This window comes from Humulus lupulus, chromosome 7 (genome assembly GCF_963169125.1).
Source record: "Humulus lupulus chromosome 7, drHumLupu1.1, whole genome shotgun sequence".
Classification (NCBI taxonomy): domain Eukaryota; kingdom Viridiplantae; phylum Streptophyta; class Magnoliopsida; order Rosales; family Cannabaceae; genus Humulus; species Humulus lupulus.
In genome coordinates this window covers 31799731-31827242 of record NC_084799.1, presented here as the reverse complement: position 1 = coordinate 31827242, position 27512 = coordinate 31799731, and the positions used below count along the sequence as shown (strand labels likewise).

At 37.3% G+C, this 27512-nt stretch overlaps 1 pseudogene; it reads left to right on the top strand.

Annotated features, from left to right (window-relative positions):
- Positions 1–10639, top strand: part of LOC133791561 (protein BCCIP homolog) — a 44172-nt pseudogene extending 33533 nt beyond the window's left edge.
- The last annotated feature ends 16873 nt before the right edge of the window (positions 10640–27512 follow it).

The window sequence follows — 27512 nt, the reverse complement described above, 5'->3', positions numbered from 1 at the left end:
CCCTGATCGTAACTCCTGTTGGCCTCCTCCTTGGAGAGGGCACAGGAAGTTGCTGCTCGGGAACCCCCCCGGTAGTGGGTTCGTCCGTTTCGGACCCTCTATTGTCATGGCGAGGAGCCAGAAGGCCAGACGACCTCAAATTCTTTTCTTGTGTCAAGGTCTTGACACATTTGGTAGCGGCAGACATCTTGGCCAGAGTGTCAGACCTCGACACCATGTCTGGTGTTGGGGTCGGGCGCAACCAGGGGCCTGAAAAGCAAGTCGAGTTTGAGAAATGACGAAAGGAAATACTCTACGATAAAGTATCGACCAAGGCAAAGACAAAATTGTACCTCCTCTCGCGAAAGCCAAGTTGTTGCTGGATATATCCGGAGTAAAGAAGTACTCCTTGTTGTAATGTCCCACGTTTGATATGTGGGTGGTGCCACTCAAAAACGTCCGGCCAGTTTCCTGATGACAGAAGTGAAAAAAGCCCGTCCCGTTGTGTTGAGGATTGGACTTAAGGTCAAAGAGGTAGTTAACCTCATGAGGTGAAGGTTCTGGCCATTTGTTAAGTTTGTACAGGACATAGAGTGCAGCCAACATCCTATATCCGTTAGGGGTTATTTGAAAGGGAGCGACGCCGAAATAATTGGCCACCCCCACAAAGAAAGGATGAAGAGGGAGATAAGCCCCCGCTTTAATGTGATACCGGGACCAGGCGCTGTTTGCCCCTCCTGGACGGTTAGCCCTCTGCTCCGCAGTAGGACGTGTAATGGTTACCCCCGTTAGGGGGTATTTTCTGAAGCAGTTCGCGACCATCCGAAGGGTCATCGAACTGGCTGGAGGAGTGTACCACTCGACATCAGGCGGATTGCGATGACGAGGACGAGCCCTAGTTTGGATATTGGGGTCAGGAGTAAGATTCTCTCGACCACTGGTCGAGGGAGCCCCCGCCTGCGAATCAGGCTGGGCAGAAGGAGAAGGGTTACTTTCAGATTCGGGCCTTTTCTTGCCAGAGGATTTTGAACGGGCCATTGAAGGAGAAGGGTGCGGTCTGGAAGAGGCTCGTGAGAAGGGTATCTGGTGGATGCGATCGGCTAGTTGTTCTTCTCCCTCGAGCAGTTGGGCAAGGAGGTCGTCGTCGATGGGTCTCTCACCTCCCCACAAATCTGGCATTAAAATCTGCAAACAGAAGAATGGGGAGGCGAGGTCAGAGGAATCTAGGAGATTCTTAAAGTAACGCTGGTCGAAGTATAAAAGCTAAGCCTTTATATAACAGCATTCTAACTAAGTCTCTCTGCGCAAACAGTTTAAAAAACGGACCAAAAGGGTGAAAGTGAAAAGTTTTCCTGAAAAGCTTTTTCGACTCCCCTCACAACGGGAAGAAATTATTTCCAACTGGTTTAAAAAATCGAAATGCTACTTCGATCCTACGTCCTAAAAAGCACTAATCCTGGGTTTTAAACCTACTCATAAGCCTACGTTGCCTACAAAGACATCTTATCTACAGGCGTTCAAAAAAAAAAAAAAAAACCAGAAACCAAGAGATTCAAACAGTACACCATTTAAGAGCATGCACCACAAAAGGTTAGAAGCATGGAGTTTCAGAGTAACTTACCAAGGAAAGTGGTCGTGAAGATGGAAGTGAAAGTTTCGGGAGTCAATGAGCCCACCGTCTGATCCTACAGCACAAAGGAAGGTTCGCCGGAGAGAGTAAAGCTCTGGTTTTTAGGGTTTTTCGACAAAGAGATGACATGCGTAAAAAGGAAAGAAGTGCCTCAAGTAACCTTATATAAGTTTGTCTTTGGTGTTCAAAAGGCGTGATCATTAGTTTTCCATTTTCGAAGTATGGGGAAGCGTAATGGCCGTCGTAGTTGTTTCTGGGAAACTGAAAAGCCTTGATTAGACAGGAGTGGTTTGCTTTTTTCAAGAACGCACGAAGGGCTCTGACACGTCAGGAGGGGTTACCGAAGGGTCGTTCGTTCAAAGTTTATTTACTGTTCGTGGTAAATAAACTTTGGGGGGCAAATGTTATCCAATAAATTAGCATTTGTGACGTGGCAAATAATCTCTTGACACGTGGCTGACACCTGGAGCGTCTGCTAGAGTATCGACCAGGAGACACACCAGAAGCAGGACAGACCTGTTTTTACCACGACCAGACTGGTCGGTGGTTCCGCTGGCAAAGCAACATTTATGGAAAGATCTTATGTATCCTGAATTTATTTCATGCAATCTTCTGAATATCCCATGATTCAGGGGATAATATCTGTAACAATATTGGGCAACCCTCCATGAGCCTATAAAAAGCAGGAGATGGCTCATGGGAAGGGACTTTTTTGGGAGCCCGGAAATCATAGAGATATAGAAATTATCTGTGAAAACTTGTATTGTTTATGAGGAGTGTTGAAACTCATTGAACCCAAGTTCTCTGATCACACTTTTGTTCCCATATCAATATCATTCTAAGTGGACGTAGGTCATTACCAGATTCTGGGGCCGAACCACTATAAATTACTGTGTTTTCTTTACTTTTGTCATTACGTTATTATCTATACATATTCGTCTATATCATTCATATTTTGACTCCGTGTCAGTTGGCTAAATCAAGGGTCAACACTAGAATAGATAATAACGGTATGTTTACTTATCCTATCAACTGTCAATATCGGTCCAGTCTGATATAACAAATACATATGATCTTATCTACTTTGCTAATGTTCTGGAAAGAACATAACACTGCGATGTGTAAGTAGATCATATCGCAGATTGGTAAGTCATTGTAAATTCTGTGCATTGATTAATCTTAGGACTAACTTATTTTGAACATATAATCATATTTATATTCCACTGTGATTACGTCACTATAAATACGATTAGCTATATGCTCGGGATTTAATAGAAGTTTATATTAAACAAATAATCATGAAAATAAAACATGTGAGCAAAATGATTGACCAAGTCAAATAATGATTTATATTCTTTTATTGATAATAAAATGAGATTACAAATAAATTGGGTTTTAATTAGGGCATAAAACCCTAACATATTCCACATGCAAAAATGTGGCTTCTATATATGTATTCCACATGTAAGACACGTTTTCTCATTAGATGACTTATATTACTGTGTTGTTTGTTATGGAATGTGTCACCTACTACACACCTATATTTTTTTCTCATAAAACTTTACACAATTCAATAATCCATTGTCAATTATTTTTTCTTTTACTATCGTAGGTTCATCATGAATTGCTTGTGTACTCAACCACGCCCTAGATCCATTTTTCAGCCTCTTTTCTTTTCTTCATTAAGATATATCGATGCTAAGTTTGTCGTATGCAACTTTCTATGTTTACTTCCTCTTTTATTGCTTACCTCAATTTATAATTTTATTGAACTTCCAAAAGTTCATAAATGCCTATATATATATAAATATATCATCTCTCATGGAAAACTAGTTGATTCCAAAAAGAAATCATAAACACGAATAGACTTCAAGGAAGCCCTGGAGCTAATGCGAGCACAACTAATTTCTTATTTTTTGATATTTTGTTGGACTGTTGTTTATGTATGATTGTTGTGTGATTTCTTATTTTCTTTTCTGTTGTTGGACTATTGTTGTTCTGGTGTTACTTATGTTGATATGAGTTTTATGCCTCAATGAGTTTTTCTCTAGATCTTTAATGGTTATGTTGATCTTTAATTGTTTATAAGTTGTTTAGTTGATGCTTTCATCTTTTGATATATTTTTGTTATTGTTGTTGCATTTGATTTGATTTATTTTGTTATTTTTTTAGTTTTCCTATTGTTTTCGTGTTGATCTCATGCTGATGATTCATTTTATATTTTTGTTTTGTTGCTCAAGTCTTGTTTTAGGATTTATGTTGAGTTGTTTGATCATTTCTCTAACGTTTTGATAGTGTTATCCCATATTTCAGTTTCGACAACACTGTCTCAACACCAAATCAATGCAATATATACTATTAAAAATATAAAAAAAACTATCATCAACACAAAGCAATATAAAATCTCTCTCTCTCCATCTCTTTCTTTCATTCTTTTTTCTTCTTATTCTTCTTCAAATTTTCACAGCAACAACACCATCACCATTATAGACTGTTGTTGACTTGATGTTGATTTTGTTTTGATCTTGCATTGTCTCCTTGTCTGTGCAGGTTGTATGCTAGGATCATTGAAAACAACGTCAACACAACATGCCAACAACCCGAAAGCAACAATGTTTTAGATTTTGCTGTTGTTGCTGTCAGATGCAGATCGTCGGCAGCCAGTGTTTTGATGTTGCTGCTTTCTCAGAACAAGATTGGGTTGTAGTTGTGATTTTTTTTTCATATCGAGATCTGTTGTCGTTGTGGTGTTGCTTTTCAGATCTAAATCGTCTGTAGATGGGGTGTTGTTTCAGATCGAAATGCTCTGTAGTTTTGTTGTTGTTTCAGGTCGAGTTTGGCTGTTGTTTGAAATTGAAATCGTCGTGGGTCATCTGAGAGAGGTCTGGTATGTGGTTTTGCTGTTGTTTGAGGTTGAGTTTGGAAGTTGTTTCAGGTGGAAATCACCGTGGGTGTCGCCTAAGAGAGGACGAGTTGCAACTTGTGAGAGAGAAAGAAAGAGCAAGTAATATTTCTGTAATTTTGAAGTTTTGTTCTGTACAAATGTAAAAAATTTTGTGCTACAGTAAAAAAAATATTTTTTTATTACTTTTTGATTATTACAGAAAAAATCTATTTTTTTATATCAGTATTAATTGTAATTATAACAAATCTACTCTAGGTTTTCGAAATTTTTTGAATAACTTATGGTGTCAAAAATAAAAGTTAAAATAGTTGTTTTTACATGCGTATAAAAAAAAACAAATACGCATGAAACAAATTATTTAACCTTTATTTTCAACACTATAAATTATTTAAAATTTCTTAAAAATTTATAAGAGATGCCTATAACTACAATAACACCATCCTAAAAAATAGTTGGAGTCAAAATGCCCCACATGTTATCTTTTTAGACCATATTGTACTGGCACGTCTTTCATAAGGAAAGTATAGAGAAGCTCCCTTCTTATATATGAGAATATGTTGTATGATACGGTTAATTGTTATATTGTAACAAAAGTAATGATACGTACATATCTTTTACACTCAAATATTTCACATTGTTACGTGGTAAGTCATTTTAATTTAGTGTGACCTATCTAAACTAAACATCATTAGTTAAAGTAAGTCATTTTAATTTAGTGTCACCTATCTAAACTAAACATCATTAGTTAAAAAAAGGGAATTTACTGATTTGGTATCCTATATTTTTACAAAGTATCATTTTGATACCATCTGTTTTCAATAATGCTCATATGGTACCCTGTATTTTAAAATTATACATATTTGATACCCTATACTTAGATTTGATAGATAAAATTTTGTCAATATGATCAAACTGTCATCAATTATATGTAATTCAGTAATTAAATTTAAATTTAGAACTTACATAATTCACAACAGTTTCATTAAATTGGTAAAATTTTATTAATTAAATTTAAGTTTAGAGTACCAAATATGTACGATTTTAAAATACAAGGTACTATATCAGTATTATTGAAAATAGAGAATATCAAAATAATACTTTGGAAAAACACGTAGCACCAAATAATTACCTACCTAAACAAAAATTGCCACGTAAATAAGTATAATATTTGGGTGTAATAAGTTTTTTACACATATCATTACTTGTAATAGTTTCTCCATACTAATAGGTGTGTAAAGTCCTATTTTGTACTGGGCCAGCCCAGTATCTCCTCAAGTCCAGTAGCCCAGACGCCTCCCCACTCACTCAACACTGTCAGCAGCAGCAGTACTCCCGGCGCGCTCAGCTCACCTCCGATTTACTCACGGCGCTCAGTGGCTGTGGCTCACCTAGAAGGTCGTCGCCTGCTTCGCCTTCCTCATCTCTGTAGGACTCTCTCTCACTCAGTCACAATCTCTTTCTGTCACGGACTCACGGTAATTAAATAAATTTTGTGAAATTTCATTTTGATTTTGATTTTGTTTTTTTTTTAATTTTATTTTGATTTTGCTTTTGAAATTACAGTATGTTATATTATTGTTCTTAATTTGTTTATGTTATATGTGAAATACAATGTATATTGCTGTCATTCACTTCATTAGTTAATAGTTAGTGGTTAGTTTTTTTTTTTTTACTGTAATTTGGTTAATATTAAATATGTGAAAACTCTATTTTGAAATAACATGTTCTGTTCTCTGTTTGTTGAAGAGTAAGTTGTATTTGTTCAGTATGTGTGAATTTCTCATTTTGAATATGAGATTTTTCTTAGGTTGTCTGCTTAGGATCTGAAGTTTTACTTATTATTAAATATGTTTGCATAAATAGTGAACATAATTGCATAATGAAACTAATTTAGAAAGATTAATTTAACTATACAGGTGAACTTATGGATAATGAGATTGTCGATGATGATAATGAATGGCTGACGTAGAAGAGGAAAGAAAGAACGAGTGGAAAACAAAAATTGACATAAGTCAGATATTTGACAATTTTTTACTAAGACAGTTGATGGTGATCCATGATCCTAGAGAGACATGTAATTATCGTGGAAGAACTTATGGCGCACACCTAAGAATGTGGACTAGCACTTTGTGGAATCATTAAAATAGATTATGTCCAAAAAAATCTAAATAGGGTGATCAAAGAACAGACTTTGTGATTTTTTCTGAGTTCATTTTCATGGGATTCTGTTGTTTTTTCAGTTTAAGAATTCCCATATCATAAGGCTTCCAATTGTGTGTGCATTTGAGTAAAGAGAATGACATTATTCTTTATTAGACTGAGCTAAGCTCTGAAAATGATTACAATAGATTTTTGTGAAATAGATTCAATGGGTTGCAACCTCTGATCTGAAAATTTCTCTTTTGAGCAACTTCATTATTGTTGTCTCTTTCCATGTCTTTCTTCCTCTCTCTATCAACAATTTCAATTCAGCTTTGAAATTTCTTCTTTGTTTTATTCTCTGAACTTTCATAGGCTGTTTTACGTTATTTGTATTCAAATTTTCATTCTATATATGTCGTATGTCACACAAAATTATTTGTGAATATTTGTTTTGTGGGTTCTGTTTTTTACTTCTTTTTGAGGCAAATGAATAGATAGAGTCTTGTTACTTTATGATTAATTGCTTCAGTGATTTGTTGCTGAGTTATGTTGATGCTCTGGTATTTTATAAAATGAGGTCAAGAACTAATCTTGAAAGTGTGATTAATTAATGAGGGAGTCGAGAAGAAACTGAAGATTTGCTCTTTTGGCATGATATAATGGTAAGTCATGTAAAAGTAAGATTTATGTGACTAGGTTATGACTGTATCACCATTCCTGCTAGATATTTTTACAGCTCATTGGATTTTCTTATGCTTTCAAGCTTCTTTTTTTAGCTATTTAGGTAGCATTTCACTGTATATCCGTGCTTCTTAGGCTTTGACTGATCTAGGAACATTGAACCTTGCATGTTGATTGCTATAGATTAGGAACATGCCCCGGAAGCCTTTAAGGGGCTCCCAATTGGTGTAACATCAACCTTTAACCTTTTCCTCATTTGCTCGTTCAATTGCTCAAATTGCCTCTATTTCAACGGCCAACCGTCAGAGGCATGAGCCAAAAGTCAAGAAAAAGAGAATTATTCCCAACTCTGCTGGTATTACTGCTTAAATGATGCATTGCCGATGAGTATTTCTTATGGCTATAGCTGTCTCTGTTATCTTTATCAACTTTTTTTGTGAAGAACTCACTAGTACCTTTATATCCTCCTTTTTAGGTAAAGAATTGATGAATAACTATATGAAATCTAAGAATGACTAGATTGAGGCTTCTGACGATGAAGAATTTGATGTATGAAAAATATTCTGATAGTGTGTCATCAATTGCACTAATACCTTGTTATTTTTCTTGCCTTTTGAATTATACTTTTGCTTGTGTTGATGTGAAATAGTGATCTTGTTTTGAAGGGAGTTATCCAAGCAGATTTTGTGTTCTTCGATCCAAAACCTGATGATTTCCATGGAGTGAAGGCCTTACTGCAGATTTATCTTGATGATAAACAATGGGATGTGAGTGGTTTTGTAGACTTGATCCTGGGACAGACTACTGTGGGGACTGTCATTAAAATAGAGAATGATGAGGAAAATACTATTTGGTCTATTGTTACTGCTCTTAACTTGTATAGATACAAGGTAAATACTTTACTACTAACAATTCGAACTAACTTTTTTAATTATATAGTTTTAGCTCGTATACATATGTTGGTGCATATGCTCTTTCAAAACCCCTTTCCAAGTTTTTTGTACCTGAGCATACTTCTGGACACAAGGAAAAAATGAAAAGGAAAGACGGGGATGGAAAGAGAGAGTGTCAAATGATTTAAATCTTTTGCTAAGTTTTTAGGATAGCCAAGAAATCACATAAGACCCAACTCAATCAGTGACGTAGTTCCCTATGGCCTCATTCATGTATAACATTTACATGATATATATTAATATAGTCACAAAGCTTCGGGAGATTGATTAGCACATGCAAGATATGCATACGTACATATCTACCAAGTCTTATCAGGACGGGGAGCACTTACTCTACTAAGTCAAAGAACTGTTTTGATTTTGTTAAACTGGCATCTGTCTCTGATGATACCAGTGTACAAATATGATGAAATTATTGGACAATGCTGTCTTTTCCCACATAATAATTACTTTAGTTTCTCAGCAGTGCAGATGTAAACTTCATCTTATTAGTTAGGCTTATTAACCTTGGTCAATACTTTTTCATACTATTTCGTTTCTGGTCTTATGTGTGTTTTCGTGTCATGTATAGCTACTTTGATTGTGGAAGTTGCAACAGATGTTGGTTAGCTTATGTCATAGGGAGTCATCTCACTTGCAAAAGCCTTGTTTTAATTTGTACTAGGAATATAAATGTGTTGTGGAGCTCAAGGAGTATCTCCTTACAGTATGCCACGAGAGGGATTTCAGCAGTAATTTGAGATCGCTTTTGAGTGAAGAAGCTCATAATGTAGGTCTCTAAGCACAATACATGTCTCCCAGACAAGCTCTTGCCACCTTTGTATGATGCTCTTTTTGATGAAGTTTCCTGGGCTACAGAAGATGAGGTTAGATGGGAATATAATCTGTGAGTTTGTTTGTGTTTTCTCCACGAAAAATGCTTTATAGACAAATGTTTTCTCCCAATTGAATTATTGCAACAAAAAAATTAGTTTTAAAAATTGTCCCATCTCAAACAAATGATCCAGATGCTGAATATGTTTATCTGCCATAATTGATATTAGACAGCTGGACCGGGCTAAAAAAACGATCGGACCAAGTAGTATTGTTGTTTCTCAACTTTATGGAAGCAACTTCCTTTACCTGACATATTATCTTGTTTCTTGTCTGAAGCAAACACTGGAGCTTCGGAAGTCCTTCTGCTTTAAATTCTATATAGTAATCTGTCAAATTGTAAAGGTATTCTATCTCGACAATCTCATTTCACACCGTAAATTTGCTTTTAGTTTTATATGATCTTTCTTTGATTGGCTTCAGCAGTCTTATCATTCTTCCCTATTTCTTCTCTACCTGCTATTGATATTTGTCATGTATTTTCTTATGCGAACAGCTAAAGGGTACAAGCCAAAAAATGAGGCAGAACAATGAGGAGGAAATAATATATCGCAAACCTGAAGATGAAATATTTCACAAGGTCTCGAATTCTTTAAATATTTATATAGATTATGTTTCATATTCTTGTACTGATTGTATTTTGTATGCATTTCAGCCCAGCTTGTGGTCCATTACATTTCCTCTGAACACTGAGCAGCTTTTAACTTTTGAGGCAAGTAGAATATAGCTTTTTCAATCAATGGCTTATTGTTATTGCTTTCTACACATCTTGCTATTGATTCCATATTCTTCATGACTGAGTACGGGTTGGAGGATTTTTATGATGCTTTCTACTCATCTTGCTATTAATTTATTTTCCCACTCATTCTTGCTATTGACTTCCTTGGTCATTGATGATTGGATAGGGTTAGAAAGCATGGTGAAAATAAATAGAATGTGAAAATTACATATTGTATATTTCTAATGTAGTATAGGATTTTGGATATAAAGTATTATTACAGAATTCAAAACCCAAGGGTGCCATCAAAATTTCATTTTTTTGCTCTCTATTCTATTACCAACCGTCCAAATATATTGCAAGTATTATTCAGAATTCAGGAGTGTATATTTTATGCTAATTAACTAATTGCATTGTTATTATTCTTACAAAACAGTATTGATAGAGTATATTTATTTGCAGAACAAGAATTATAGGCTAATGGGGATGGTCATGGTTGTTGAAGCAAAGAAGATCCCAATATTTCATTTCTAAAACCTATCCGAAACTTGTGTTTTAACTTCTCTCTTAACACTCATTTTATATACTCAATTAGGTCATTTATTTAATAGTCCTAGGTCGAAATTATCATGGGTTTTAGGCCCATGGAATTTCTAATTTGATTATAAGCCAATTGGACTTAAAATCAAGGCCTGGATTATTTTTTTATTGATTTAATTAATTAAATAATTATTTAAATCATTTATAAAATTAATTATTTATAATTTGAATTTTGATTTAAACTTATTTATTAATTTAGATGCCAATTTATCTTAATTAATAAATCTGCTCTTATTTTTCTTTTTTTCTCAAAATTGTATCACTCTATGAAATTATCCAAAATTGACTTGGCCAACTTTGATAATTCTAAATGATAATTAAATCAATTAATTGAGATTATCTAGATTATTTTATCCAAGGTACAGTGGGGACCATGGGCCTATGAAATCAAACTCCAATAAATTATCATAAATTTAACAAATAAATTTACTAACTTATTAATTCCCCGTGCCACTAAAGACTCAGAATTGCACTTTTGAATTCATAGAACGCTCTATAAAAAATATAGATACGCTATTAATTATCCATTGTTACAACCATAATTGTCACTCAATTCTCTACAGACAGTCTACAATGAGATGGGACTAAAATACCGTTTTACCATTCATTGCATTTTATCCTTAAAACACTTAGTTCCTTGTAAATGATATTTCAGTAAACTAATATTAATTACTGAAATGAGATCTCTATCATTTAGCACCTTGAACCAAACTAAAAGAAAACCATTGTTTCACTTCTTCATCAGAAGCTATAGATGTTCATATCTATGATTAGCACTCACACTCAATTATACTATCGAGTTCCCAAGATGTAAGTATGGGCTAGTCCGTAGGGTAAGCTAGTAACGAACAAGTCAAAGAACTCAAATAATACAATCAGTTAGAATATTAACCACTGAGAATTGAAATTGAATTGACCTATGGTCAACTATATGATATGACTAGAACAGATTATAACGGTATGTTTACTTATCCTATCAACTGTCAATATCGCTCCAGTCCGATGTAACAAATACATCCGATCTTATCTACTTTGCTAATGTTCTGGAAAGAACATAACACTACAATGTGTAAGTAGATCATATCGTAGATTGGCAAGTCAGTGTAAATCCTGTGCACTGACTAATCTTAGGACTAACTTATTTTGAACATATAATCATATTTATATTCCACTGTGATTACGTCACTATAAATACGATTAGCTATATGCTCGGGATTTAATAGAAGTTTATATTAAACAAATAATCATGAAAATAAAACATGTGAGCAAAGTGATTGACCAAATCAAAAAATAATTTCTATTCTTTTATTGATAATAAATGAGATTACAAAGAAATTTGAGTTTTAATTAGGGTATAAAACCCTAACAAGTAGATAGATAGTTCTAAAATTATTTAGAGAATAGTAGAAAGTAGTTAATTACTTAGAAAGTTAGAAAATTCTCGAAAGATTTAGATATCTCATTTGTTGCCTATAAATAGAAGCATGTCGTGTGCTTAAAGGGAAAGTTAAAAAAGAGTCAAGTATATGAGATTATAGGGGTGTTTTAGAGAGTTCTTTTTTCCAAAGTATTGTAAGCTTGTATTTTTTTTAATGATAATAAAGTGCTGTAATCTTTTACTCTACAAGTGGTATCAGAGTCAAGTTCATCAAGTTTGTGGTGGTATAGGTGGTTCTTGTTATCGTGCACAATAAGTTTGTGAAGCTTACAAGTTAGGTGCTTGTTTGGTAATTCATTTGCCAACCCATGATGGGTGGCGTAATTAGTGTTATGAAGAAGCTCAACAACCAGAATTACAATACTTGGTCAATGTTGATGGAGTCATACCTCGAAGGTCAAGATTTATGGGAAGTCGCCGACACTGCTCAAGTAAAACCACCTGAAGATATTGGAGCTTTGAAGAAATGGAAGATCAGAGTTGGAAAGGTGATGTTTGCAATCAAGACTACAATCGAAGAGGAAATGTTTAAACACATTAGAAAAGTTTAATCACCAAAGGAAGCTTGGGACACTTTTGTCGCACTCTTCTTAAAGAAGAATGATGCAAGACTACAGCTTCTGGAAAATGAGCTTTTGTCAGTCCCACAACAAGAGATGACAATCAACCAATATTTTAACAAGATAAAATCTATTTGTCGTGAAATCTCTTATTTGGAGCCTATTTCAAAAATTCCAGATGCAAGAATAAAAAGAATAATTTTTCATGGGTTAATGCCTGAATATAGAAGTTTTGTTGTTGCAATACAAGGTTGGCCAACCCAACCTTTTCTTGTAAAGTTTGATAATTTACGTACAACCCGATCAAAAATCTTTAGCCAAGTAAATGTCAGAAGTTTCACTAAAGAGTGAAAAAGATCAAGCACTTTTCAGCAACAAAGGACAAGGATGACCCAAGCAACATAATAACATTGGAAGTAATGAAAAGTCACAGAAACAACAATATAGAAGTTCTCAATCAAAGGGAGCTTATAAAAATCATGATAAGAATAGTTGGATGAGCAAACAAAAGAACTTATGATGTTATAACTGTGGAGGGAAAAGACACATTGCTAAGATTTGTTATTCAAAGAATTATATCAAAGGTAATGCAACATCCAAAAAGACGATTAAAGTCGAAGAAGAATGAAAATTTTGAAGCTTCTTTTGCAGTAGCAGAGTCTGAGGAGAAGGATTTAGATATCTCCTTTGTTGCCTAGAAGCATGGTATATGCCTAAAGGGCAAGTGAAACAAGATTCCAAGTGTATCATAGTGTCTTAGAGAGTCCCATGTCCAAATTATTCTAAGCTTATATATATATATATATATTTACTAAAATGTTTTATCTATAATATTGGCGTTGAAAACATCACTATTATGCTAGTAAGATTACTGATTAGTGCCCAGAAATACACATTTATTGATTTTAATAGTCAAAATAAATTAAGTTTTAATTAATATTTTCATCGAATTAATATGATTAAATTTATAAATGAAAATATTTAATTTTAATTTAGTTTGTTTTATTTTGTAGGATTTAATTGATATTGTTGGCACTTGGAAACAAAGAGAAAAAGAAATAAACAAAATTGAAGAAGAAAAAGGAAATGTGGCATTATTGAAAGAGGGAAGCCCAAAGTTTGGCCCAGGCCCGCCAGCCTCTTTGCACCCAAAGCCGCCACCTGGTGCACTCCACGATTGCCACCTGTCCACATGGCCAACTTTTCCTTCTGCCAAGGACCCCAGTAGGCCCAACGTAAACAACTCCAGGCCCAAATATCTCCAAATCCAGCATAGCCTTTTTCAGCTAGCCTTCTCTTCAACCCAGTGCCACGTGGCACCTTCCCATTGGCTAGGAGTGGGTCAAAACCCTCTTGTATCATCAGCTACCTTCAACCCATATTTTGTGGGTGTTGGGCCTTGCAAAATTGCCATTTTGAGCTTTAAAGCTCATCTTTTTTTGTGTTTTTGAAAATGAGCATTTTGACCATACACCAAAATAACTAGGTTAATATTTATAATAGGATTTGATTTTTCAAAATCATATTTTATTATTAATATTTCAGATTTATTTTGTAAACCCCAAATTGTTGTTTAATTTCTTTTTAGTCATTTTCTCCCTCTATAAATAGGGATTCTTTCTTCACATTTTGTATGTAATTTTTAGGTAGCAAAACTCTACCAAATTTTAGTCTCATTTCTCATATTTTCTCTCTAGAATTTCATGAGAATATCTAGCATAATAGACTAACCTTTTTAGGAAGGTTAGGATGATCCTATATGCACTATGACTTTGTTTGGTATTTTTGATTCACCATGTGTTTAAAGTTTATATATTTTAGTGATTTATTTTCTTTCATCTCTACTTCTACATCTTATTATCTATATTTATGTTTACTAATAGTATATAGATTTTGTCATGCACTTTCTATGTATTATCAAATTAGTGAAAATAATATAGATAATATCTTTATCATTTTCTCCATCTCACTCATATATATGTACTTTTGCTAAAATCTATATAGAATTAGTCATGTTATTTCTATGTATTTTATAAATAGTAAAAGTAATATTTGTGTTAGGTTTTATGTCCAATCTTTTATTGCATTATTGCCAATGATATAATGTCATTTTTAAATTTCTCATAAGATTTATCTCATCTTTCCATGGTAAAGAATAATAATCACTTGAATACATTTTTGTAAAATATATTTGTGCTTTAATGTTAAATCTTCCAAATGAATAGTTGGGATGTGAACTTCTCATTTGTGTAACTTTTTGTGAATCAAAGATCCAAATAAATAAGTATGCATATTGGTGACTCTTGATCATTCCTACTTGTTACTTATTGTTACATCACACTTTATTCTATCTTTATTTCTAATCTTTAAATTTCAAAAACAACAAAAATATCACTTGTTCTATTTTCTTCATATTATTTATCTCTAAACTTTATTTATTGATTAACTTTATTTCTTTGCCTCCTTGTGGAATCGACCGCCCGATCTATACTACAACCACCGCAAAGTGGAAGTCACGTTTGGGCGTTAAACAATTACCACCAGTGATGTTCTAAGATCAACAATTGCATTAATCAAGAGTGTTCTTGTTGAAAATTAGTGGCAAAAAAAATACGATTGATCGGTGTCGCTGCCAAACTAATTGCGATGTGGTAGTTTTTAACAACTTTAGACTTATTGATATAGATGGTTGGCGACATAGTATAGAGTGGAATCTATACTTTTTTCTTCAAGAAACGAGCAATGATTCCCTTATGGGTTCATTTTTTTTTGATTGAATGGTTATTGAACTCAAATTAAAAAATTATTAACTATTTACTAATAAAATTAATTTTACTTAAGGATAAAGAGATAATTAAAGAGGTGGAACGATGAACTTATCCTAACTTTAATTATGAATCATTAATGAAAGATTGAAATGCATGAATTACAATACAAAATACTCATTAAATATAATGTCTATAATTATAAGAGTACAATCTCATTTTTTAGTGGAATAATATTGAGGTTAATAAATAAGGATATTATATTAAATAGTTTCAATTCATAATTTAAATTTATTGGATCTTGAAATTATAGGTTCATAGGTCTCCTAACTAGCTCTATCAACACTATTCATGGAAAGAGTTGAAACCGAAAAAAAAAATTGTGTAAGGGTATATTTAGAAGAAAATTGTTCTTTGGGCAAATATGGAATTATGGGATATCTAATATTAATTAATTAATTATTAATTCTCAAAATTAATAAATATTAAATAATTGATTAGTTATTTTGTAATTTTCAAAATTATAAAATATAAAATAAAAATAATCAATTTTTGAATTAATCATATTTTAATTTAAATGTGAGATATCAATATGATAGTTGAAATTGGATTTGAATTAGGATTTTATGGTTATTCAAATAATTGATTATTTAAACAATTCATTAAATAAAATATAATCTTGATTGTGTTAGGATTATCGAGTATTTGAATATTTATTTTAAGTATAAGTTTGAATAAATAAACTAGTTAAAAGATAATTTATGAAATTATCTTTTAAATAAATAATTGAAAAGAGATTGAGACTACACAAGCCAACAGAAATGTGACATGTGCCACATGTTTGTTATTGTGCTTGCATAATGATTGACGTGTATATTGAGTCCTCTTTTATTTATTTTATTAAGAAAAATGATTAAATTGGATTTAATTATTTTAAATAATAAAAGATAATTAACACATCTAAAATAATAATATAATTAGTTATTGATTTTCTAAGTCTGATATGGTTGAAAAATATATTGTAATGTTTTCTCTCTTAAGAAAACTTGATTTCCCAAAACCTATTCACAAAATTTCATATATTGAGTTTATCTCGTGAATCACAAAATGATGTCCATTGTTTCTCTATCTCTTGAGGTACAGAGAACAATTTGAAATATTATGGTTTGAGTTCTCAACACAAAATTTTTGGATTAGATGTTCGTTTAATAATACAAGATAATAATAATGACACTTGATAGATTGTCAACTAGTTAGTACTTACTTAGTTTAGAAACTACTACATTGCAATTAATTCGGCAGCGATCGACACTGATCGATCGTATATTTTTTGCTGCTAATTTTCAACAAGAACACTGCTGATTAATGCAATTGTTGATCTTGGAACATTGCCAGTAACAATCCGACCATTGAGTCTGAAATGTCTCATAATTAGCTAAAGTTATTGAAAACTCTCTTTGAATTTTTGACATTGTTTTTCTCTCTAAAAATATAGTCATCAAAAGACATCGTTAGAACATTCTTAGCCGATACCACAATTTTATCGCCTCTCATTAATCTTGAAACTTCAAGGAGACCAAAAGATCAACACGGTGTTCTTAATTTTGAACCTATCCCAAGATACATAATTTTTAATTAAAAAAAATATATAATAAAGAAATTTATATAAAAGATTATATATCTAGAAAAACATAAATTTGACATTTATCTTTTAAAGAATTTCATTAATAAGAGCAAATTACAATAGTAATAATCATAATAAAAAAATCGTATATATTAAAATTAGGGAGACTGTAAAAAATAAAGGGAAAATACCAGTCTGGCACCTGTGTTTTACACTAATACTCAATCGGCTCCTGTGTTTTGTTGAATGACAATTTCAACTATCTGTTTTACAAAATAGATCAAAATAGTACCTTGAGCACAATTTTGGTCAAACATTTTTTCAATATGAGCAAAATATCCTTAAGTTTTTTAATTAATTAATTAAAAGTAAATTCTATAATAAAAAAACAAATTAAAATTATTAATAAAATAATTAAAATATATTAAAAACCAAAACCAAAACCAAAACAATCCCAATTAAAATTAAACCAAACTCTTTCTCTCTTCCCGTAACACTAAATTTTTTATCTAACCCAACCCTAAATCTTCAATCCTCTTCTTCTTCTGTTGGTTGGAAGATGAACTCATAGGCACAAGCGGAATGAGGGTTGGGCGACGGGCCCACGAAAGGAGGGCTGGATCGGGCTTAGTCGCGAGGGGTCAAGGGTCGAGGGTTACGTGAGGGTTGTGCAGTGAGGGTCTTTAACAGAGTTGCTTTATATCTTTCTCTTTTTTTTCCTTCTTCCCTATCGGCTTCAATGGTTAGAGCCTGATAACTCCATTCTTCACGAGATTGGGATTGCTTGGACATATTTGTTAGGAAAATATATGTTATTTCAATGGATATGGTAAGAAATATTACAACTCTAGACAAAATATTACAAATAAATAATATTGATTAAATAATGTTACAATTCTATGACTGAAAATACAAATAAACAATAGAAGAATTAGAAGAAGAGAATGGAGGAATACAACTCTAAACAAAAAGATACTGTTGACCGCATTTTTGGCCAACGATGTGTAGACGTCAAAAACGACAAAAACCTTCAAGAGAAATAAATGACACAAATGATTTTTTATAGTGGTTCAGCCACAATGTGTTGGTAATAGCCTAATCCACTTAGAGTCGTGATTATAGATCTGCACTCAAGATCAGATGAACCTGAGTCAACTGAGTTTCTTCAGTGCAGATTACAAGAATACAAGAATTCTCTCAAATACAAGTACTCTCTCTCTCTAGAAAATAAGAATTCGAATCAAAAGTTCAAAAAGTCCAAAACTCCCCTTTATGATGCCATAAACCTTGTATTTATAGGCTCAGGATCGTACAGATGATATCCCCATAATCGAGATATTTTATGATTCTCATTACATTTAAATTACATTTATATTCAAAATGTAACAATACACTATATTCGTGGGATAAATGAGAGATTCCCGCGCAAGCCAAGACCGATTCTCGTTGAAGCTGCTTCTGGGATCTCTTGCACAGCTTTGCTCTATCTAGTCGATCCATATCCCATTCAAGCTGGTCGACCACATCTTCACTAGGCAAACACACACTTGACTGGGCAGACATGCACTTAACTGGGCAGACATACACTTGACTGGGCAGACATGCACTTGCCTGGGCAGACATGCACTTGATTGGGCAGACATGCACTTGCCTGGGCAGACATGCACTTGGCTGGTCAGACATGGTCATGATCGATCGGCCAAGGTCATGCCTGGGTAGACAAGCATGTGACTGTTCGGACAAGGTCATGCCTGGGCAGACAAACTTGTGACTGGTCGGACAAGGTCACGCCTGGGCAGACAAACTTGTGACTGGTCGAACAAGATCACGCCTGGGCAGACAAACTTGTGACTGGTCGGACAAGGTCATGCCTGGTCGGTCATGACACTTCTCTGGCCAGTCAAAATTCTCCACTGGTCTACCAGGTCACTTCTAAGCTAGGTCACCCAGCCATTCCTTGCCATTTGTCATTTTTGTTGCCACATCATCGTTTTCAAATTTTGGGGATAACATTTGCCCCCCAAGTTTATTATATGATGTCTCACATAATAAACTTTTTTCTCCACAGCTGACGGCACTATAAAAAAAATCAACTGTTCATCTTCCCGCCATGCAACAGACCACGACTCCACAGACCACGATCACTGCAATTAACTGCTCATAATCGTGGGGAGAAAAAATATCCTAGGAATCCCAAGGGTCCAAAAATAAGTGGCAATTTCCACTTTTTTCCTTTAAATAGACCTTTATACTCCCACACTTCCACACACACAAGAAAACAAAAAAAAGAATCGAAAACTTCTCATCTTTTTTTTTCTTCTTTGGCCGAAACCCCATAACCCTCCTTCTCTTGGCCGAAAGTTCAAGGGTTCTCAAGGAAAAGCCTCTTATTTCTTCAAGAATTCTCCAAGGTCTCTTCGAGATTGGGTAAGTCTTCTCTTGTGTTGTTTTTTTTTTTTTCAAAAATTCCATGAAAAATACATGTGTTGGCCGAAACTTCATAGAGAATTTTTTCTTGAATCTATGTGTGAATCTTAGAGATACAATGTATTTGGTGGTTTTTTTGATGTTGTTTAGGTTATGGGTAACTCAATTTTACCTTTGATTTCATAGAAATTTAAAGAAAAATGAGTTTTTCAACCTAAATTGCTTGTATGTGTTTATGGGTATTTGATGATATGAATGTGGTCTTTAGAACATTAGGAACTTTACAAATTCCCCATTTTGATCTTGTGGTTGTGTGTTTTGGATGAGAAATGGTATTTGTACTAGATGGAATTTAGGGTTTTTTCGGAATGGGATTAGGAAAAAAAAGTCATATCCGATCAACCATGCTTTTTTTTTCTTGAATGTTCGGGTATGCTAGGGCTGCTCGGATACCCTCGGTCCAAAATGCCATCCGACCGGACGTGTCCCAACACAGCCCCTCGACACTTACTCGGATGGCTCGGGACTCCCTTCAAACGCACGCATCAACTCCTCGGCAGGCATGGCACACCCCTCGGACCCCAAACATCCGCTCGGACCTTCGGCACGCTGCTCGGACATGCGCATCAGCTTCTCGGCAGGCACGGCACCCGATCGAACATCCTAAGCATCCGCTCGGCCACTTCGGCATGATGCTCGGACACGTGCATCAGCTCCTCGGCAGCAGCTGCCCAAACGCAAACCCTCGGACCAAGCGTGATTCTCGACTCCTCGGACACGGGTGTCCAGACGCGGCCCCTTGGCATCCTTCGGCTCCTCGGACACCACATGACTCTTTGGACCAGGCGCGGCCCCTCAGACACAGGGGTCCACTCGGTCACAACACGGGCTCCTCGGATAGCCCCTTAGCCACGCACACACGGACACTAAGATTTTTGCCTATTTCCAAAAATTTTCGTTCATGCTCATTCTAGGAACCTTAAGCACTTTTAGGCACAAAAAATTATTTTTCCTCATGCATGCCAAATTTTCACTACTTAGATAAAAAATTTCTAAGTAGAAAATAAACATTGCTCTTGTTGATTTTTATCTGTATGGTTACTCACCTCCCCATTTTTATTTTTTGTAGATGAATCGCTTTGACTATAGGGGAGGTGAAAACCACACGAATTCTGATACGTCCGTCCCGCAGTCGATCGAGACCCCTCAAAGCAGCGACTCCTCGTCAAAGTCTCCCACCAGTCGCATTCCTGAGGATCGCCTCCGCCGCTTTAAGTAGATCCTCCCCCGTTCAGCTTTGTACTTTCTTCACGAAGAGGAGTTTCTTCATCAAGCTGAACAGTCGACAATGAGGGTAAAGAAGTCTAATAGACTCCCGCAGGACCAGGATCCTCAAGTAGCCTGTAGAGCGGTGCAAAAAGTGGTGGAACGCAGTGAGGTCCACACTGCAGCTTCTTCGAGACCACCCCGCCAGATGCCAAAATCAAGTAAGACTCGGAGACAAACCACCCAGAATTTCGCTACTGAGGTCCAGCACCTGGCCGTCCAAAAACCAAGGAAGGAAGGAGAAGAAACACCTTCCTGGTTTACCACCAAGCCTACAAAACTCAACCCCGGGATGTTCGACAAACACATCCAAGCCTTGGGTTTGAGAGGGGTGAATGTGATATGTCCACGCCCTCACCAGAGAGCTAACAGGCCTGGCGGACCATACTGTGCCTGGTCCAGGCACCATATATACGCAGGAGCGACCATCCCGCTACACCCTTTCTTCCGGTAAGTAGCGGATTATTTCAACGTCTCTCCCTTCCAGATTGCTCCGAACGGGATTCAGGCGTTGTCTGCGCTGTACATTCTCTACTACATGCAAGGCTGGGATGAGCCTACTCCTCACGAGATACATTACTTGTTCGACTTCAGGACCAACCCAAGCCATAAGAACACAGGTTTTTTCCACCTCTTTCACAGGCAAAAGGGGGTTAAATACCTTTGTGGCATCGCCCACAAGTTGAACGCTGGGAAATACTATACAGAGTATTTTCTCACGTCAAACATCAGAGCCAACAACTTGGCTTTTACACATGCGGGTCCATTCAAGCAACCCTTGCCCACTCAAGAGATGTTCAAGCGAGTAGAGGAGTTGGCCAACATGTGTATCGAGGAGAAGGACGTGAAAATTTTGGTTACTGTGGACAACCTTTAGATGGTGGGCATGCTACCATGTAACCAAAACATCACAGTGGAGAGTACTACTGAGGAGAATAACGCAACTGATCAGTCCAACGCCGGTACTGAGGTGGTGACTGACCAGTTTTCTCCTGGACCATCTCCCCACTCCCGTAGACTAGGCAATCTCGTCATTAGGGAGCCTCAGCCAGAGGATCAATGCAGACCTACTATTCCCACCCAGTCCGGGAAGGGAAAGGCCATCCAGCCTGAAAGGGACCTGAGCTCATCATCCGACGACGAGGACGACTTCCTCGATCAGATCCTCAACTCAGGTCTAGTAGTCATAGTAATATGTTTGATAACTTGGTGATATGATATTAATAGAACTGTCTAGTAGTAGCAATGTATTTATCCACATATTACTTTACTCTTTTTTTTTACTAACAAATCTTGTGCTTCCTCTTTTGCAGATCCAGAGATTGTTCAGGCATTACAACGCCCCTCTTGCCCCGAAGAGGAAGTCTGGAGAAGGAAGTGGCTCCACTCCCCCGAGCAAGGTCCCGAGGACAGTATTGCCCAGCCAAGGGAGACAACCCGAGGGGTTAGTTGCAATCCCGCAGTTGACCCCTTCCTCGCTTCCTCCTTCAGCGAGCCTAACCCCCACTCGTCCGACCGGCCCGAGCGAGGCACTACGCACTGCTGGTACCATTGGGAGGGGAGCAGTTGATCAGACTCTTCATGACGCTTCAACGATTCAAAGCTTTGAATCCTTCCCTCGACTTAGTGTTGATGTCTTCTTACAGAGAGGGATTGCTCAATTGGCGAATGTAAGTACTCTACCACAAGACAGTTTGTTACTTATATTCATACTTTGTAGTAGCCTTTTGTTTTTCATGCAGACACTCATGACCATCAGTCATGCTCAGCACCGAGCAGTAGACTACAAGGAGTTGATCAAGGTCTTAAATGATCAACTAGTGGAGGCCCAAGCTAAGGTGGATGCTCTTCAATCCAAGTTGGAGCGGTCAGAGAAGACTGTGGTTGAGCGAGAGGAGTCTCTTAGGGGGTTGGCTGATGGGAATGACAAAATAACCCAAACCAACAAGTCGCTGACCGATCGGCTAGATAAATTGACTTGTGAGAACGAGGGGTTGGCTCGCGAGAACGAGGGACTGATTCGCGAGATTGAGGAGCCGAAGCAAGAGAAAGAAGTCGATCTTACTCGCTACGAGGAGATCTGCTTCAACTGCTTTTACCAGGTGTGGAAGCTAAACAAGCCTCTCAACCTCAACTTTCTCACAGAGGAGGTCAAGGCAGAGGAGCTTGCGAAATGTGAGGCAAGGGCTGCTGAGGAAGCAGTTAATCCTGCCGGCACTACATCTGTTTCCCCCATGTTGTCATTCCGACCGGAAGGAGCAGCTGATGCTGAGGAAGGGGTTGATCAACCAGCCAGAGCCGACCAATGATCTCTCATCTGACCAGAGAGGCCTCCGTCCGACCGACCAGACAAGTTGTCATCCTACCAGCTCTCTAGCATAATTTTGTTTTGTATTTTGTTATATACTCTTGCTCATATGATCGAGTTGTTGGCATTTATACTTTACTTTTTCTTGGCTAACTTGAAACATTCTAAGTCTTTTTAGACTTAAAACATTATAAGTTTTTTTGTGAATAGCAAAGTCACTCTGATGCATGCCTTATATTTTCGCATGAGTACTTAGTTTTCTAACTTAAAAATTCTAGACATTTCATAAGTCCATACTAAGTATACTTTCTCACACACTTATTGCTCTAACATTTTATGAGCATAATGTTTATTGTCACACGAATATCTGCTTCTAACTTAAATTTTTTTTTAAATTCCAAGTTACTTAAGCTTTGTCAAACAAGTTAACAAGTTAGCTTAATGGCCTTTGTGGACTTCGAAAATTTACAAGTCAGCCTAAAAACAGATATCTTAACTCGTGCTCTTATTGCATGTGTTAAATTATATACCGATATACCCTATGTTCCCCCCAAGTGATTGAGGGTTGAGAGATCCTTAGTCACTTGCTACTTGACCGAATTTGTTCGAGCAGTTTATCACTCGTGAAACACATAGAATATATGGAAAATATTCGAGCAATTGAACACTGCTTGAATGTATCGACCAGTTGAACACTGTCCGATTTTACCGACCAGTTGAACACTGTTCGGATAATTAACACACATGCACATTTGTAGCAAGAATCGACCACGATGTGCGTAGTCTCTTTTATTACTCGTAAAAAAAGGACAAAACGTGTCTAATAATGAGTCTTAAAACAACAAAATTGTTCAAAAATAGATGGCTGGTCAGCAAATAACCAGCTCATAATCCAAATTTAAATAACAAGTTATACAACTTGAAATTAAACTACCACTCTGAAAGCGGTATTTAGAAATAATATATTCATAGACACTCGCCGCTCCAGTGGCTCCTGATCCTAGCACTCTCGCTTAGCATGCTTCTCCCTTACTTCGTTGCTTTGCTCAGCCAAGTGTGGACCTCCACATATAGTATCTAAGGTAAATTCCACAGGCTCGGGCTGCAAGGGTGGAGATCTTTGTCGTTTGAAACCAGGATTATTGCTGCCTCCTTCTCCTTGGGGTGTCTCTGCCTGGTACTTCCTCAACTTGCCCGACCGGAGAAGAAATTCTATCTCATCTTTGAGGTGATTGCATTCGTTTGTGTCATGGCCATAATCTCCATGGAACCGAAAAAATTTGTTCATGTCCCTCTTAGATGTCTATTTCCTCATCGGTGGGGGTTTCTTATAGGGAACTTCCTGATGACTAGCGAGATAGACTTCTGCCCGGCTTGCTGAAAGAGTTGTGTAGTTTGTGAATCGGGGCTCATATTTGGTTGACTTATCGTTCGGACTCGACTTAGATTTCTTTTCATCATGGCGGTCAGACCCGTTATTCCCACGTTTCTTTCCGCCATTTTGACAATTTTCTCCGTTCTTGGGGAGGTCAGTCGATCTGCCCGGATTGTTTAGACCTTTCTCTCCTTTTTCGACGCGTCGTCCAATTTTATATATTTATTTGCCCGGTCAAGAAACTGTTGTAACGTTGAAATTGGGTTGCGATGAATGCTGTCCCACAAAGGACTTCGATAGATTATGCCGGAAGAAATTTCCACCATCTTCCCCTCATCTCCAACTGCAGTAGCTCGGTTAGCTTCTCTCATGAACCTTTGTATGTAGTTCTTGAGTGACTCGTCCTTCCCTTGTTTAATATCTGCCAAGTGATTGGCATAAAGTGGAGGGGTCCAAGCAGTGCTGAACTGCCTGCAAAACTCCTTTATGAAACTTTCCCAAGAAGTGATGGAGTTTGGCTTAAACTTCCAATACCACTCCTGGGCAGTGTTGGACAATGTGGTGGGGAAGACTCTGCACCGATAGTCATCACTCACTTCGAGCAGCTCCATCTGATCTTCAAATTTCCCTACGTGCCTTATCGGATCTGCCTTTTCTGTATAAACTGGCAGTACCGGTGCTTTGTACTTTGCTGGTGGCTGGGCTGCTCTAATTCGAGCACAGAATGGGCTGCCACTCCTGTGGTCTACTAGATCGATCGTAGAGGGTTGTTTCGTCAGACCTTGAACTGCTGCTGCTAGAGCATCAAGTTGGGCTTGGATTCCTGGGGCCACTGCTTGGGACTCATTTTCGGGACCACCTGGTCGAGCGCTCCTATCTGGCAGACCATCATCAAGTATTTCTACTTGACTGGTAGGTCGGATTGGATCTCGCCCTTCGACCGGCACGGTCCTTCTCTTATCAGCGATGTTGTCTCTTAAATCCTTCTGGGAGGTATGTCTCCCTAACCGATTGAACACCGTACTCCGAGTCTTTTCGGAAGGCTTGCAGTGTGTGACATGCTCCTTGCCACTACGCTGTTTGGGATGCAGTGGTGGCTTTCCTGTCTGCGATGGGTGATCTTTTCCTCCTCGATGGTTGTTATCATTCTTCTCCTTCGACTGGTCAGTGTGATGACTATCAGCTTCATCACGACCATGCCCATCTTTGAAGTGGGAAGTTTCTTTACCTTGAGGAGCTTTATTGTGCTCCTGCTCAGGTGGATGCTACCTGATTTATGACTTCCAGACCTAGAAGTCTCTGATCGGTGGCTCCTTGAGGGGGTTTTGGAGTTCCCCCTTTGAGTTGAGGCAGTGCCCGACCGAACCCCATCTTCCTCTCGACCAGGTGGGTTACTACCACTCCTGTTTGGCCCTCGAGAATGGGGTCTATCAGTGTTCTTACGACCAGCTTCTATGGCCCTTGCTCCTGGGGTGGCTGCCACTCTTGTTGCAGCTTGGGCATTGGCCCAGGTCAGCTGCGTAGCTGCCTCCAGAGCGAGTGTAGCCTTGCGATGTCGCCTATCAGCTTCCTCCTGCTATCGCCGGATCTCCTTACTCCTGGCGTCCATTTCCCGTCTTTGCTGCTCGAATGCAACCTTTTGCTAGGCCATTTCTTCAGCAAACGCCTCCTATCTAGCGTTGAATTATGCCATCTCCTCCTGGAAGGCCCCCATGGCTTCCTGGAGTTCTTCAACTTCTGGAGTCATTTCCTCGAGCACGACTCTAGGCTCAGTCTCACGGTCTTGTGGGCCAAGACCTTCTGATCTGGCAGGCTCTTTAGACGAGCTTGTCTTCTTGGAGGCCGCATTGGTGTTCTTAGGCGCCATAATACTTCAGGGATCGTCTGTCTTTCTCTTCAGGCTCTCAATGAAAGCACCAAAATGTTGACCGCGTTTTTGGCCAACGACCTGTAGACGTCAAAACGACAAAAACCTTCAAGAGAAATAAACGACACAGACGATTTTTATAGTGGTTCAGCCCCAATGTGTTGGTAATAGCCTAATCCACTTAGAGTTGTGATTATAGATCTGCACTCAAGATCAAATGAACCTGAGTCAACTGAGTTTCTTCAGTGCAGATTACAAGAATACAAGAATTCTCTCAAATACAAGTACTCTCTCTCTCTAGAAAATAAGAATCCGAATCAAAAGTTCAAAAAGTCCAAAAGTCCCCTTTATGATGCCATAAGCCTTGTATTTATAGGCTCAGGATCGTACAGATGATATCCCCATAATCAGGATATTTTATGATTCTCATTATATTTAAATTACATTAATATTCAAAATGTAACAGTACACTATATTCGTGGGATAAATGAGAGATTCCCGCGCAAGCCAAGACCGATTCTCGTTGAAGCTGTTTCTGGGATCTATTGCGCAGCTTTGCTCTATCTAGTCGATCCATATCTCATTCAAGCTGGTCGAACACACCTTCACTGGGCAGACACGCACTTGACTGGGAAGACACGCCCTTGACTGGGCAGACACGCACTTGACTGGGCAGACATGCACTTGACTGGGCAGACATGCACTTGGCTGGTCGGACATGGTCATGACCAATCGGCCAAGGTCATGCCTGGGCAGACAAGCATGTGACTATTCGGACAAGGTCATGCCTGGGCAGACATACTTGTGACTGGTCGGACAAGGTCACGCCTGGGCAGACAAACTTGTGACTGGTCAGACAAGATCACGCCTGGGCAGACAAACTTGTGACTGGTCAGACAAGGTCATGCCTGGTCGGTCATGACACTTCTCTGGCCAGTCAAAATTCTCCACTGGTCTACCAGGTCACTCCTAAGCCAGGTCACCCAACCATTCCTTGCCATTTTTCATTTCTGCTGCCACATCATCGTTTTCAAATTTTGGGGATAACAGATACAAATAAAGCAAAAGTGTTTGTAACAAAGAGAAAAGAAAAGATTATAACTCTATACAAGAAATACAAGTAAATAGAGAAGAATAATATGAAGGTGAAAAGCAATAGAATAAAAGATAAGAACAAGAATCAAATGAAAAATAACTCTCACTCACACTACTAAAGTGAAGAGTGTTGGGGATCACCAACTTGAACAAGGTTTGAAACCTTTGTCCAAAAGCTTATTTCCATCTAACTCAAGCACTAAAGAATCTCTCATAGATTTTGGAAATTGCTTTCTAGAATAATCA